The following is a 16916-nucleotide window of genomic DNA, read 5'->3' as shown; positions in this document are numbered from 1 at the left end:
AGAATTTCCAATATCTTGTAAGGACCAATAAAACGAGGTTTAAATTTGGGAGAGGAAACCTTCATAGGAACAAAGCGGGAAGAAAGCCACACCAAATCCCCAACACGTAGTCGGGGACCCACACCGCGGCGGCGGTTGGCAAAGCGCTGAGCCCTCTCCTGTGACAACTTCAAGTTGTCCACCACAAGATTCCAGATCCGCTGCAACCTATCCACCACAGAATCCACCCCAGGGCAGTCAGAAGGTTCCACATGACCCGAAGAAAAACGAGGGTGGAAACCAGAGTTGCAGAAAAACGGCGAAACCAAGGTGGCGGAACTAGCCCGATTATTAAGGGCAAACTCAGCTAACGGCAAGAAGGTCACCCAATCGTCCTGATCAGCAGAGACAAAACACCTCAGATAAGCCTCCAAAGTCTGATTAGTTCGCTCCGTCTGTCCATTAGTCTGAGGATGGAAAGCAGACGAAAACGACAAGTCAATGCCCATCCTACTACAAAAGGATCGCCAGAATCTGGAAACGAACTGGGATCCTCTGTCTGACACAATATTCTCAGGGATGCCGTGCAAACGAACCACGTTCTGGAAAAACACAGGAACCAGATCGGAGGAGGAAGGCAGCTTAGGCAAAGGAACCAAATGGACCATCTTGGAGAAGCGATCACATATAACCCAGATAACAGACATGCCTTGAGACACCGGAAGATCAGAAATGAAATCCATGGAGATATGTGTCCAAGGTCTCTTAGGGACAGGCAAGGGCAAGAGCAACCCGCTGGCACGAGAACAGCAAGGCTTATCTCGAGCACAAGTCCCACAGGACTGTACAAATGACCGCACATCCCTAGACAAGGAAGGCCACCAAAAGGATCTGGCCACCAGATCTCTGGTGCCAAAAATTCCTGGGTGACCTGCCAACACCGAGGAATGAACCTCGGAAATGACTCTGCTGGTCCACTTATCAGGCACAAACAGTCTGTCAGGTGGACAAGAATCAGGCCTATCAGTCTGAAATCTCTGCAACACACGTCGCAGATCTGGAGAAATAGCTGACAAGATAATACCATCCTTAAGAATACCAACAGGTTCAGTGACTCCAGGAGCATCAGGCACAAAGCTCCTGGAAAGAGCATCGGCCTTCACATTCTTTGAACCTGGTAAATACGAGACAACAAAGTCAAAACGGGAGAAAAACAATGACCAGCGGGCCTGTCTAGGATTCAGGCGTTTAGCAGACTCGAGATACATCAGATTTTTGTGATCAGTCAAGACCACCACACGATGCTTAGCACCCTCGAGCCAATGGCGCCACTCCTCAAATGCCCATTTCATGGCCAACAACTCCCGATTGCCCACATCATAATTTCGCTCCGCAGGTGAAAACTTCCTAGAGAAAAAGGCGCAAGGTCTCATAACAGAGCAACCAGGGCCTCTCTGCGACAAAACGGCCCCTGCTCCAATCTCTGAAGCATCCACCTCAACTTGAAAGGGAAGCGAGACATCAGGCTGGCACAAAACAGGCGCCGAAGTAAACCGACGTTTCAACTCCTGGAAAGCCTCCACGGCAGCAGGAGCCCAATTAACCACATCGGAGCCCTTCTTGGTCATATCCGTCAAAGGTTTCACAATGCTAGAAAAGTTAGCGATAAAACGACGGTAGAAGTTAGCGAAACCCAAGAACTTCTGAAGACTCTTAACAGACGAGGGCTGAGTCCAATCAAGAATAGCTCGGACCTTGACTGGGTCCATCTCCACAGCAGAAGGGGAAAAAATGAACCCCAAAAAGGGAACCTTCTGTACACCAAAAAGACACTTTGAGCCCTTGACAAACAAAGAATTTTCACGCAAAATTTTAAAGACCATCCTGACCTGCTCCACATGCGAGTCCCAATTATCAGAAAAAAACAGAATATCATCCAGATAAACGATCAAAAATTTATCCAGATAGTTCCGGAAAATGTCATGCATAAAGGACTGAAAAACTGAAGGGGCATTAGAGAGCCCAAAAGGCATCACCAAGTACTCAAAATGACCTTCGGGCGTATTGAATGCGGTTTTCCATTCATCCCCTTGCTTAATGCGCACAAGGTTGTACGCACCACGAAGGTCTATCTTGGTAAACCACTTGGCACCCTTAATCCGGGCAAACAAGTCAGACAACAGCGGCAAAGGATACTGAAATTTGACAGTGATCTTATTTAAAAGCCGATAGTCAATACAAGGCCTCAAAGATCCGTCCTTTTTAGCCACAAAAAAGAATCCCGCACCAAGAGAGGAAGAAGACGGACGGATGTGTCCTTTCTCCAGAGACTCCTTGATATATGAACGCATAGCGGTATGTTCAGGTATCGACAGATTAAACAGTCTTCCCTTAGGAAATTTACTGCCTGGAATCAAATCTATTGCACAGTCACATTCCCTATGAGGAGGCAATGCACTGGACCTGGACTCGCTAAAGACATCCTGATAATCAGACAAATACTCCGGAACTTCCGAAGGCGTAGAAGAGGCAATAGACACAGGCAGGGAATCCTCATGAATACCAAGACAGCCCCAACTAGACACTGACATAGCCTTCCAGTCAAGGACTGGATTATGGGTCTGTAACCATGGCAGCCCCAAAACAACCAAATCATGCATTTTATGTAGAACGAGAAAACGTATCACCTCGCGGTGTTCAGGAGTCATGCACATGGTAACCTGTGTCCAATACTGCGGCTTATTTTCTGCCAATGGCGTAGCATCAATACCCCTAAGAGGGATAGGATTTTCTAATGGTTCAAGAATAAAACCACAGCGCTTAGCAAATGAGAGATCCATAAGACTCAGGGCAGCACCTGAATCTACAAACGCCATGACAGGATAAGATGACAATGAGCAAATCAAAGTTACAGACAGAATAAACTTAGGATGCAAATTACCAACGGTGACAGGACTAACAACCTTAGATATACGTTTAGAGCATGCTGAGATAACATGTGTAGAATCACCACAGTAGTAGCACAAGCCATTCCGGCGTCTATGAATTTTCCTCCCATTTCTAGTCAGGATTCTATCACATTGCATCAAATCAGGTGTCCGTTCAGACAACACCATGAGGGAATTTGCGGTTTTTCTATCACATTGCATCACATCAGGTGTCTGTTCAGACAACAACATGAGGGAATTTGCGGTTTTGCGCTCCCGCAACCGCCGGTCAATTTGAATAGCCAGGGACATGGTATCATTCAGACCTGTGGGAATGGGAAAACCCACCATAACATTCTTAATGGCCTCAGAAAGACCATTTCTAAAATTAGCGGCCAGTGCACACTCGTTCCAATGTGTCAGCACGGACCATTTCCGAAATTTTTGGCAATACACCTCAGCCTCGTCCTGGCCCTGAGACATAGCCAGCAAGGCTTTCTCTGCCTGAATCTCAAGATTGGGTTCCTCATAAAGTAAACCGAGCGCCAGAAAAAACGCATCAATATCAGCCAATGCCGGATCTCCTGTCGCCAACGAAAAAGCCCAATCTTGAGGGTCACCCCGTAAGAATGAAATAACAATTTTTACTTGTTGAGCAGAGTCTCCAGACGAACAAGGTTTCAGGGACAAAAACAATTTACAATTATTCCTGAAATTCCTAAACTTAAATCGGTCTCCTGAAAACAGTTCAGGAATCGGAATCTTGGGTTCAGACCTAGGATTTCTGGTAACATAATCTTGTATACCCTGCACACGAGCGGCAAGCTGGTCCACACTTGTAATCAAGGTCTGGACATTCATGTCTGCAGCAAGCTTAAGCCACTCTGAGGTAAAGGGGAAAAGAAAAAAAAAAAAAAAAAAATGAGAGAGGAAAAAAAAAAAACTCAAAATTTTCTTTCTTATAATCCCACTTCTGCAATGCATTAAACATTTAATACTGGCCTGGCATACTGTTATGACCCCAGTGGACAGGGTCTCAGAGGAACGTGTAAGTCTGCGAGATACAAAAATCCAGCTCATAGGGCTGTGGTAACTGGGTTGACCAAATAGCTACTCCTAACGCCAACACTAGAAGTAGCCGGGGATCATGCCTACGGTGATCGCTAGATGACTCGCGCCAGCCGGAGAATCTAACTACCCCTAGGAGAAGAAAACAAAGACCTCTCTTGCCTCCAGAGAAAGGGACCCCAAAGCAAGATACAAGCCCCCCACAAATAATAACGGTGAGGTAAGAGGAAATGACAAACACAGAAATGAACCAGGTTCAGCAAAGAGAGGCCAGCTTACTAATAGCAGAATAAAGCAAGATAACTTATCTGGTCAACAAAAACCCTATAAAAATCCACGCTGGAGATTCAAGAACCCCCGAACCGTCTAACGGTCCGGGGGGAGAACACCAGCCCCCTAGAGCTTCCAGCAAAGGTCAGGATGCAGATTGGAACAAGCTGGACAAAAATACAAAACAAAACAAAAGCAAAAAGCAAGGAAGCAGACTTAGCTTGAAAAACAGGAACCAGGATCAGAGGACAAGAGCACAACAGATTAGCTCTGATTTCAACGATGCCAGGCATTGAACTGAAGGTCCAAGGCGCTTATATAGCAACGCCCCTGAACTAACGGCCCAGGTGAGGATAAAGAAAAAGACAGACGCTCCAGAGTCAATTCACTAATGACCACTAGAGGGAGCAAAAAGCAAAATCACAACACGGGTTATTATGGATGCGGGGATACCAAATATGTGTACTTTTATTGTTTAGATTTTTTTTCATTCAAATATTTATTTATTGTGTAAGACAACCCTTACTGAATGAATTGGGGGACACTCATTTGGCTGCAAGATTTAGGACACACAGCAACACTTTCTACTTAAACAGTCTATGCGGTTTATTATGGCATCATAAACCGTACCACTAACAGTCTATTGTACTTCATGGAACACAATAGGCACCAAACGACAGCATTAAGTCTCTAAACATGCTAGGCCTTACTCCATCCAGTTACCATGGATGACCGCACAGTTCATTAACTGACCCTCGTCAGTGCACACAGTTCCCTAACTCTGGGTTACCTTTCTGGAGCTCCTGCTCCACACGCTGACTGCTCGTAAGTCCTCACTCCCAATGAAACTGCCTAACTGGGATCACCGTCCTTGTGACCAGGGCACCTTATGACAGTCCACACCTGCAGAAGAAACGGTAGCTTCCCCAATGCAGTGCCGTCACATATGGCCTCTCTCCATGTGCTATTCAGGAAGTCCTACCCCCAGAATCTTCCAACACAAGCCACGGCCTCTCCGTGTGCTATTCAGGATGTCCTTCCCCACTTGGGCACTTGGGACCATCCAACACACAGGCCACCACGTCCAAAACCTCACCATGTGCTCTTCAGGAATTTAGCACCTCCAACACCTAGGCCTTCCAGGACCTTACACATGGACCAATCAGATCCATCCACTCTCTCCCCATGTGATCACACCATGGTCACATTATATAACTGTAACCCCTCCCTTGGGTGGGAGGTGTGTGTGGTTATTCAGACCTGCCCAGCTCTCCAATTAACCCTGTAAGCCTCCCTTTACAACTACACCACTTGTGGGACTACAGGTCCCAGAACAACATCATCACTGGCTTACAGCGCAGAACATCTCCTTTGTGACACATACTGGCCATTTACAATAATGCCAGTCACGATCTCTTTATCACAATTCTAGTTATGCCTCCATGCGTATCCTGAGGAGCACATACAGTGCCCCCAAGTTGCAGCATGGATCACTGCATCACAATTGCTAGAATATTTATTTATATTTAATTATTTAATTTTTTTTAATTATTATTTTTTAAAATATTTTTACAATTATTTTAGTTTTATACTTTGTCCCTCTATGGGACAATAATTTTGTGCAGGCTGATCGCTTCTATAGCATGCAGATGAAGCAACATCTGCATGCTATAGAAGCTGTCAGCGCTGCATGTATTTTACACTGACCTGAGAGACTTCCTGATTATCAATGCTCATGACAAGAAGTCTCTCAGCTCTGGAGACCCGGATGTTGTCATGTCGACATCGGGTCTCCATGGCAGCGATTGAGACCCATGCCACGGGTTCTCTGATTCTTCTGTAGAACCTGAGGTGTGTTATGATACTCTGCAGCAGCTGAGGTGTATTATAGGGTTCTGCAGCAGCTGATGTGTATTATGGGGTTCTGCAGCAGCTGAGGTGTATTATAGGGTTCGGCAGAAGCTGATGTGTATTATGGGGTTCTGCAGCAGCTGAGGTGTATTATAGGGTTCTGCAGAAGCTGATGTGTATTATGGGATTCTGCAGCAGCTGAGGTGTATTATGAGTTTCTGCGGCAGCTGAGGTGTATTGTAGGGTTCTGCAGCAACTGAGGTGTATTATGATGTTCTGCAACAGCTGAGGTGTATTATGATGTTCTGCAACAGCTGAGGTGTATTATGAGATTTTGCAGGAGCTGAAGTGTATTATGAGATTCTGTAGCAGCTGAGGTGTATTATTGGGTTCTGCAACAGCTGAGGTGTACTATGGGGTTCTACAGCAGTTGAGGTGTGCAGTGAGATTCTGCAGCAGCTGAGGTGTATTATTAGGGTCTGCAGCAGCTGAGGTGTATTATGAGATTCTGCAGCAGCTGAGGTGTATTGTGAGGTTCTGCAGCAGCTGATGTGTATTATGGAGTTCTGCAGCTACTCAGGAGTAGCATGAGATTCTGCAGCAGCTGAGGTGTATTATGAGGTTCTGCAGCAGCTGAGGTGTATTATGAGGTTCTGCAGCAGCTAAGGTGTATGATGATGTTCTGCAGCAGCTGAGGTGTATTATGAGGTTCTGCAGCTGTGAGACATAGTGCTCCATCCTGTTGAAAAATAATTTTGTTCTGTTCCTTCCCAAGGTCATGAATTGATGGGATGAACTTTGGTTCAAGGACATCATGAATATATTTTGAAGCATTTACAGTTCCCTTAAGGGCCCGTATTCTCCCAATTCCATGCCATGACATACAGCCCCATATCACAAGACTCTCAGGATATTTCATTAGAGTTGTCGTACACTCTGGAAGACAGTCTTCCTTTGGCCTTCTTCGAACATAACGCACTCCGTCACTACCAAAAATTGATATTCTCCTTTCATCGCTCCACATTACGTTCTTCCAATCTTCAGTTGTCCAGCTAAGGCTACTTTCACACTTCCGTCTTCCAAATCTGCACAGGATCCGTCAAGACATTGAAATGACGGATCCTGTGCAGATTGTGGAAAACGTGTGCACTGGGCCCATCTTTCTGACGGACCAGTCGAGGCTATGTGCACCTGTTGTGTATGTGTTTTCGCAACGGTTTTCCGCTGTGAAAACACATACACAACACAAACCAGGTTAAAAAAATGTGCAGTATTCTCACCTACCGGCGTTCCCGCGCAGCGATGCTCTGGGCAGCTAGCGTTCCTAGTACTACATTGTGAAATCTCGTGAGAAGTCGCGGTCTCGTGAGACCGAGACTTCTCTCGAGATTTTGCAATGTATTACTAAGAACGCTAGCTGCCGGGAGCATCGCTGCGTGGGACTCCGGTAGGTGAGGATATTGCGATCTTTTATTTTTTTATTATTTTTCACATTACAGTATATCGTGTTACTATTGATGCTGCATAGGCAGCATCAATAGTAAAAAGAGAAAGAGTGAGCGAGAGAGAATTTCCCTGACGGGAAATTCTTCCATGCATGCTCTCTTTGAAAAGACGGGACCCGTCGCTGGATTCCTGCTTTTCACAGGCAGCGACGCATCCTGCGCCCATAGACTTCCATTGTAGCCAGTGACGGGCAGCGCAGGATGCGTCGCTGACCGATTTTCTGACGTACAGAAAAAACGTTCCGCTGAACGTTTTCTCTGCCCGACAGACCATTTTTTTTATGCAGGATCCAATGAAAGATGGATGAAACGGACGGCCATCCGTCACAATCCGTCACTAATACAAGTCTATAGGAAAATGCAGATACCTGCAATTTTTTTTGCAGGGTCCTGCATTCTCAAAAATCTACGGATTGTGACAGGAGCTGAAAGACAGAAGTGTGAAAGATGTGATCACACCATGCCAGGATGTTCTTTTGCCCAGAAAATTCTCTTACTTCTCTGTTTAAGATTTAGTAATGGATTTTTCTTTTTCAAACGTTTTATTGGGATTTTAACAATTTTTAACTGGGTAGGGTAAACCAGGAGGGGGAGGAGGGGAAGGGGAGGGATATGAGATCAGGAAAAGAAACCCCTATGAAAATAGGGGAAAAGAGGCAGGTTTACATACATAGAGGTGTCATATTTTAACGATAGATCCTGAAACATAATTCCTACATGTGTACATTAGCTTATGATGTAGATTAATATATTATTGAAAAAGCTTAAACAATGTAACTGAAATATAAGATTATGTGTTGTAGCTAAGTAAAACCTGAAAACTAGCCTAAAATAGAGTTCTTGTATGTATACATGAGCTTGTGATGTAGATAAATGTATTATTGAATTCAACAACGCTTCCCTCGTCAAGATAATTACTCAAGTTGAAATACAAGACTAAATTCTGTAGCACTCAGTAAAACATGAAAACCTGCCCGGTCCGGGGTCACCTTGTGTGACCCAGAAACCACTTGGAGGGCAATGTCCAGTTCAGTATCAGTAAGACAATCAAGTGGAAAATATACTTTTTTCAAGTAGGGTATGGTTCCGGTGTGGCCAGAGGGACGGCATCAGGTGGAGTTGAAGAAAACGATAGTCTCACTCTTTTTATGAGGGTCATTCCCTCCTCTGGACTTGAGAGGGTGTACGCCTTTGAAGCAAGTTTCACATATAAATTGGAAGACTTTGTCCACTGGTAGCGGATTCCAGCGTGTGTGAGTACCCGGGTGGTTTGGAAAAAAGATTTACGTCTTTGTAGCGTTATTTTTGACAGGTCCTTAAAAAAAGATAGGTTACTGTATGGTGCTGGGAGAACTTTTGAGTATCTTGTCAACCCAAGAAGGTCGTTTTTAACCCCTGTGGGGAAGGACACAATGACGTCGCAGGCAACATGTGAAGGGAGAGATGGAGGCCTTTGGATTCTGAAGACTTTCTTAATTAAATTTTCCCCTTCTCTTTTGGGTAACAGGTGGGAAATCATTTTAGAAATATACTCTTTTAGCTGTGTAGGTTGAATCGATTCAGGTATGCCTGTTATTTTAATGTTGTCTTTTCTTCTGAAGTCCTCATATTTGACCAGATATTCTCTGAAGAAGGTGATGTCTTTTTGGATCCCCTCCAGAGAGTCCAAGAATACGTGCGGATTGCCAGTCTGGGCAGGAAGCAAATTACGATAATTTTGGACCAGAGGTTCCATTCTCCCTTGGTCTTGAAGCAGAGTACTGCAGTCCCTGTTAGGGCAAAATTTAGAGTCACCACCAATAAAATGAGCTAAATCTTTAAAGAGCTGTTTAAAAAATGATTCAGAGGCTCTTTCCGTGTTTGGTTGTTGAGAAACGGAAATTTTTGGTTCATAACCAGTATGATTGTTGCCCCTCTTCAAGATATTTGTTGATGTTAAAAGAGCTCTGGAAATGTCTATCATGAAGCTTTCGGATGGGTGGTCGTCGGAAGCTGGAATGTTATCTATTAAAGTAATCAGAGAATGGATCTCGGGTCTCTCATCCTGGTTCTTTTGACTTTGTTTTGTAGGCACATGGGTCTCAAACTCCATAGGGCTCCCTGGAAGGGAATTCTGGGTGTAGGTTACGTTAAAATCTGTGGAATTATGAAAGTCACTGCTCTCGCTATCAGAGTTCTCTGTCGTTTTAATATATTCTTCTGAGAGGGTATTTTCTGACCCCTCTGAGTCAGAGGAGTTATCTGAGTTATAGTTTATAGCCTCCTGTTCCTTTTGGACTCCAGTGAGAAGGGGGGTTAATTCTGTCACAAAATCTCTGACGTCTCTTTTAATTAGCAGGTTGAATTTTTCCATCATTATGTTTTGTTGTAACTTCAGGTGTACGAGCAAATCGCCCTCTGGAGTGACAGAGGACTGGTCACCATCGTTCCAGGGTTCTGGCGATAACCTTTTAGTAGATGGATGTCTGCTTATTTGACCGTTGTTAGGGATTTCATGGTTCTTCCCTGTGAAATTTGGGGTACTGTGGGGTGAGATTAGAGAGGCACAGTTCCTCCAGTTTAAGGAGAGTGTATGGGGCTATGTGGCAGTGGCGATACTGTTGGCGCTATTCCAGCGTTCCTTATTGGCCAGCCTACCTCCTCTCTGTCCTTCCACTCCTCAGGCTCCCCACTCTCATTTCTGCCCGATTGTCCCTTATTTTTCCTCTCCCCAATATGCTCCTCAGTAATGGCAGTGAAGTCGCATTGGTGGTCAGGGGTGGCACAGTCATTAATATAGGGTGAAGGGTTTGTGGTGTTATATAAGAGTTGTGACGTTCTACTCACCGCTTCACCCTTTTCTATTCCCAGCCCCCTCAGCACCCGTCAGTGGCTGGTGTCTTCATGGCTGCTTGGTAGTTGCGGTGAATCCCGCCTGTCATTCATTTACTCTCCGGTCCTGCTGTAAGGGTGCCGCTCGACTTCCGGCTTTGCTATCGCCGCTTGCTGGGCTTTGACGATCGGTGCTTGCTCCAGGACGGCGTGCAGCTCCTCAGGACCATCCTGTTGCAGCGGCGCGTCCTCTCTCTCCGGCGCCGCTGAATCCTGTAGTTTCGCTTCGGTCGCCGGCCGCAGCTTCGGCACAAACTCAGGAGCGCTGTGCCTTAGCTGTGATGTGATGGGCACCATCTTGCTTCTCGGGCTGCTCCCGACACGCTGGGACACTGCTTCATCCCGGCCTCTGTCCTTCGCGCTGCGGGGCTGATCCGGAGCTTTGGCAGCTGTGGGAGTCCTGCCAGTCAGGGGCTTTTTGTGCAGCGGTACTTCTTGCTTCTCTGGCTGATGCTGGGTGTGAGGAGGGCATGGCTCAGTCTTTGCATACCCAGACAAAGTCCTTCCATGGGTCCCCAGGCTTCTGTTCCTCTTTGCTCCCCTCTGGCTCAAAACCGGGACGTTCTTGGTAGGAATTGGTCCCTTCCTAGCTTGGCTGGCTCCTGTCATGTTATAAATGCTCTAGGAGTCTAAAAGTCCACTTTTAAGTATGCTTTTTGAAGCTTTTTAAGGGGAATTAGCAGGAGCTCCTGTGGAACATGTCTGCTTCCTTCCCCTGGCAAACCATGCCCCCCTTAGTAATGGATTTTTCTTTGGTGTTAGTGCTTTCAGACCGGCATCAAGTAATCGGCCACGTACTGTTCTATTCAACACCAAAACTCCTCCATCGTGCAAGAACTGGTTGAGTTCCTTGGCTGATGCTCTTCTGTTTTGCATGGCTAACCTAACAATTCTTCTGTCTGTTTTTGGGGTTGTTGCCTTTTTTTTTCCTCTTCCACTCTTAGTTTTGATGTTGCAACTATCAGCAGAATGTGAAGACAGCTTTTGCACTCCAGAAGCAGTGACTCCACCACCCATCTTCCTAGCAATTTCTCTGAAAATGTATCCCTCCCTCATCAAAACAATAGCCGTAGCTCTCTTTTTGGAGACCAATCATGCCTCTTTGTGGCCAGCATGATTAAAATCTAAAAAAAAAAATAATTCAGGAGTCTGTGAGCTCAAAATTGTCATTTATAATTATTCAGTTAAAAAATTAAATTTAAGTATTAATAAAATACAAGAAATAAAAATTCTCAATAGGTTGTAAAGAAATTAAAGCCTGTAGGACCTATACTGAAAGGATCAAGTGACAACTGTAGCTTTAAAACACCATTTTTAATTTAATGTGGACATAATAAAAAATTAACATATAACTAAAAATTTATGAATTTTACTCACAGAGAACGAAGACCAGAATTTTTTGGTCAAAATTATAAAAACTACTGACAAAAACAAGTCTCCCGATATCTATAGTAACAGACTCCGTGCCTGGGCTATAAATTTAATTATGTAATCAAGTAAGATCACCAAAAGTTCCAGAAGCCTCGAAAATTATTAAAAACTTCAAGTGTATCCACAATTTTGGCCACTAGTGTATAGTAAGCTTGCTTCTCTTCTCGTATTAATGTAGTAAGCTCCATTCTTTTCTTGTATTTATGTAATAAGATCGGTTCTGTTCACTTACTTATGTGGTAAGCTCAGTTCTCTTCTCATATTTATGTAGTAAGCTCAGTTCTGTTCTCAGGCTATGTGCCCACGTTGCGGATTCGTGTGCGGATTTTTCCGCACCGTTTTTGAAAAATCCGCAGGTGAAGCGCAGTTTATTCGGTTTTCCTGGGGTTTTTGTGCGGATTTCACCTGCGGACTCCTATTGAGGAGCAGGTGTAAAACGCTGCGGAATCCGTACAAAGAATTGACATGCTGCGGAAAATACAATGCAGCGTTCCTGCGCGGTATTTTCTGCACCATGGGCACAGCGGATTTGATTTTCCATAGTTTTACATGGTACTGTAAGCCTGATGGAAAACTGCTGCGAATCTGCAGCGGCCAATCCGCTGCAAATCAGCACCGTGTGCACATAGCCTCATAGTTATGTGGTAAGCTCAGTTCTCTTCTCGTACTTATGTAGTAAACTCGATTCTCTTTTGTTTATGTAGTAAGCTCAGTAGTCTTTCTGTATTTATGTAGTAAGCTCGGTTAATATTTCGTATTTATGTAGTAAGCTCTGTTCTTTTCTCATATTTATGTATTAAGCTCAGTTCTCTTCTCGTACTTATGTAGTAAGCTCGATTCTCTTTTCGTATTTATGTAGTAAGCTCGGTTCTCTTTTCGCATTTATGTAGTAAGCTCGGTTCTCTTTTCGCATTTATGTAGTAAGCTCGAATCTCTTTGCATTTATGTAGTAAGCTCGGTTCTCTTCGTATTTATGTAGTAAGCTCGGTTCGCTTTTCATATTTATGTAGTAAGCTCGGTTCTCTTTTGGTATTCATGTAGTAAGCTCGGTTCTCTTTTCGTATTCATGTAGTAAGCTCGGTTCTCTTTTCGTATTCATGTAGTAAGCTCGGTTCTCTTTTCGTATTCATGTAGTAAGCTCGGTTCTCTTCATATTTATATAGTTAGCTCGGTTCTCTTTTCGTATTTATGTAGCAAGCTCGGTTCTCTTATCGCATTTATGTAGTAAGCTCGGTTCTCTTTTCGTATTTATGTAGCAAGCTCGGTTCTCTTATCGCATTTATGTAGTAAGCTCGGTTCTCTTTTCGTATTTATGTAGCAAGCTCGGTTCTCTTATCGCATTTATGTAGTAAGCTCGGTTCTCTTTTCGTATTTATGTAGCAAGCTCGGTTCTCTTATCGCATTTATGTAGTAAGCTCGGTTCTCTTTTCGTATTTATGTAGCAAGCTCGGTTCTCTTTTCGCATTTATGTAGTAAGCTCGATTCTCTTCTCGTATTTATGTAGTAAGCTTGATTCTCTTGATGTATTTATGTGGTAAGCTTGGTTCTGTTTAGATATTTATGCGGCAAGCTCGTTTCTGTTCCCATATTTATGCAGTAAACTAGGTTTGGCTCCCGTATCTTTGTAGTAAACTTGGTTGTGTTCCCATATACATGTCCTAAGCTTAGTTCTGTACCCATATATATGTATTAAGCTCTGTTTTTCTCGCATAACTATATAGAAGGCTTGGTTTTGCTCCCGTAGCTATTTAGTAAGTTTGGTTGCTGTTTTATGCAGCAGCCTGAGGCAAGTAGGTTAAAAATAAACCACTCTTGTGGGCTTGCCCCTAGGCTCCCAGGCTAAAATTTGCCAACCAGCCCCTGCCCTGCACCAAAAATGTATTGCCACAGGTAGATCCATTCTTTTTTCTCTTATTGTATGGCGGTGAGAGTTCATCCTAATTCTCAGTTTCTGCCTTGTCTCCCCTACATACAGACCCTCAGCTAAAGATCCCCAATTCACATCAGGACTACAAGATACCAGGTACTTTCAGCTGCGCCACTTCTAATGTGGTGTACTTAATTATTTGTACTAAATGTCCAACTGAGGGTCTGTATGTAGGGGATACTGGGCAGAAACTGAAAACGAGGATGAACTCTCATCGCCATACAATAAGAGAAAAAAGAATGGATCTACCTGTGGCAATACATTTTTGTCTCCCCGATCATAGCATTATGGACATTAAATTACTTGTATTAAAGGGTAACTTCAAATCTCAGAGAGACAGAAGAGTCTTGGAATATAAGCTGATGATGACCTTTGACACTCTCAGTGCAGAAATGAATGTGTTGCATGGATTTGTCTTTTTACATCAATTAAGGAATTTGCTCCTCCGACCCTGTGAGGGCATCATAACATAAAACCAGACCACAATCAGAGGACAATAAAACATTCACACTCCTTATCTATGAACTGTCACAATATTTATGGACATAACTATCACTCACATAATGGTAATTCTGCTTCACATCACCTGTCTTATCTATGGCATTTTTCTGTGCTGTGTTGTGCATAAATATGTGATTCTTTAGAATTTCTATTAATCTATGCCTGATGAAGAGACCGGAGTAGTCTCGAAAGCTTGCAATTTGTTACCATCTTTTCAGTTAGCCATTAAAAGGTATCAACCACTGAGGACTCTCAATTCTAAACAAATATAGTGTAACACTCAGGGACCTCTTGGCTTGAGACAATGAGTAAACGGAACAGAAGTACGGTAACAAGTCTGAATTTACACAAATAAACGCAGGTGCATCAAGTGAGCAAATACCGCAAACAGGGGGACATAGTGAAGGAGTTCAAAAGCAGTGCTGCTGCAGGTTAAGTCTCTTGGGTAAGGCACACACTAGGGAAAGCCGTTCAGAAGTCAGTTTACAACTGGGCTGGCAGGCCAAACATTTCTGTATGTCTGATCATAGCACAATGGACCTGAAATTACTTGAACTGAAAGGTAACTTCAAATCTCAGAGAGACAGGAGAATCTCGGAGTATAAATTTGTGACAACCTTTGACACACTTAGTGCAGGAATGAATGTGTCACATGGATTTATGTTTTTTTATATCAATTAAGAAATTTGTACTCAGAACTTATGGGGCATAACACAGTACCAGACCCCAATCAGAGGACAACAAATCATTCACTCCTTATCTAGGAACTTTCCAATATTTATGAACACAACTGTTTATCACTCTCCCATAATGACAGTTCTGTACTGTGTTGTGAATAAATATGTGATTCTTCAGATGTTGTATAAGTCTATGTCTGATGAAGAGACCTGAGTAGTCTCAAAAGCTTGCAATTTGTTACCATCTTTTCAGTTATCCATTAAAAGGTATCAACCACAGAGGACTCTCAATTCTAAATATAGTGTCCTAAGTAGGCATGTGGAGACAGATGCAGATGTGGAGGAACTCATACACAGCTTGCTACTGAGAACTGGAGAGCTTTGCTGGAAGAGCTGAACCGGTTCTATTGGAGAGGAAAGTCTCTTGAAGTACAGAGCCAGGGATTCTAGCAGAATACACAAGCATGGACTGGAATGCAAACCAGGGTTATAAAGACAGAGACAGGGAAGACGGATCACATGAGCAGAGTCAAGACAGCAGACGCCATCTTGAAAAAGGGCAATAAAGCACCACAGATGAACAGAGAATCCAGAGTCCTGACAAGTAATACATTTGATAACTCAGGTTGGGACAATTCGGTCTTGACCACGTACTTCGCAGTTCTCAGTCAGATTCCTAAGCTTACCGCTACCTCCTCTCTGTGGGTGCTCGATAAAAGCGGGGTGCTGCGTGTTAGGATAGTTGTCCCTGGATGACATGAGGCAGCGAAAAGATCAGACTGTCACTTTCACTATCTTGTGTCCTTGTTGGGAATATAATATATGCTGTTAAGTGTTGGTGACCTAATATAGTCTTACTGCAGTGTAGTACTCTCACCCTGTGTTGTTTGAGTAGTGTTCTGCTCACAGGGAAGTAATATGAGTGTTTAGTGGGATGCGCCCCCATCCATGTGATCTTTCTAAAAACAGGCCAGCGGATGGGAGCACCCACTGACCTTTGTGTCTCCACAGTGTGAATATTGTGAATTTTAATGAACTAGTGCATAATAGCGAAATAATAAATCTTTTGTTAGTGTTTCTCTGCACCATGCATTTTACTTACATATCGTTTCACAGCATAAACATTAATGAACACTCTAAATGAACACTAAAGTGCTCATATATATACATATACACACAACACTGCAGCATGGACAGTGCAGCAAAATCAGCTCTTCTAGATACGCATATTTATATACACACAGCTCTGCTTACATAAGCATATCTTCGTAAACACAGCTCTACTACATATGTGGGGCACCCGCTAGGACCGGGGATACTTGGGCAGCGTCCGGTGGTGCTTAAAGGGGTGGTAATGGTAGCGGGACCGGTCCGTGGCCCTGAGCGTCCAACAAAAATGAAGAGGGGAAGTGAAAAAGGGGGAATAAATAGAAATGTTTGTGACGTCACCTGTTGTACTCGGCCAGGGGTGGCCGACGCTGCTTAAAGGGATCACTGGGGCTGATGGTGTCACAGCAGAGTTGGTATAGCTCCCCACAGGTAGAGCTTAGCTCCAGGACTAACCGTGCAATTGGTAAGGGTTGATGGACGGTGGGCTGCAGGATGGAAGGTACAGTAAATAATTGTAGGACACAGGGATTGCTGTTTCCTTTACCTTTTACTGATGATTTGCATGTGCAGTCCGGGGTACAGGGTACAGGTGTTGATGGGGTCCGGGCAACCTGTAAGTAACTTGGGATCCACCAGGTGGGTTCGGAGACCTTCCGTTTATGCTGTACTCTCTGTCCCTTGCTTCCTGAGGCTTCACACAAGGTCCTCTCAGTGTCTGTTACTCCTAACCCGTATGGTTGACAGCATGAGCCTTTCTTGGGCACTGTCTTCTCACTTGCAGCCCCAGGCTCCTGACTTG

Source organism: Ranitomeya variabilis, chromosome 4, assembly GCF_051348905.1.
Source record: "Ranitomeya variabilis isolate aRanVar5 chromosome 4, aRanVar5.hap1, whole genome shotgun sequence".
In the NCBI taxonomy this organism is placed as follows: Eukaryota; Metazoa; Chordata; class Amphibia; order Anura; family Dendrobatidae; genus Ranitomeya; species Ranitomeya variabilis.
Note: the sequence above shows the minus strand (reverse complement) of the source record.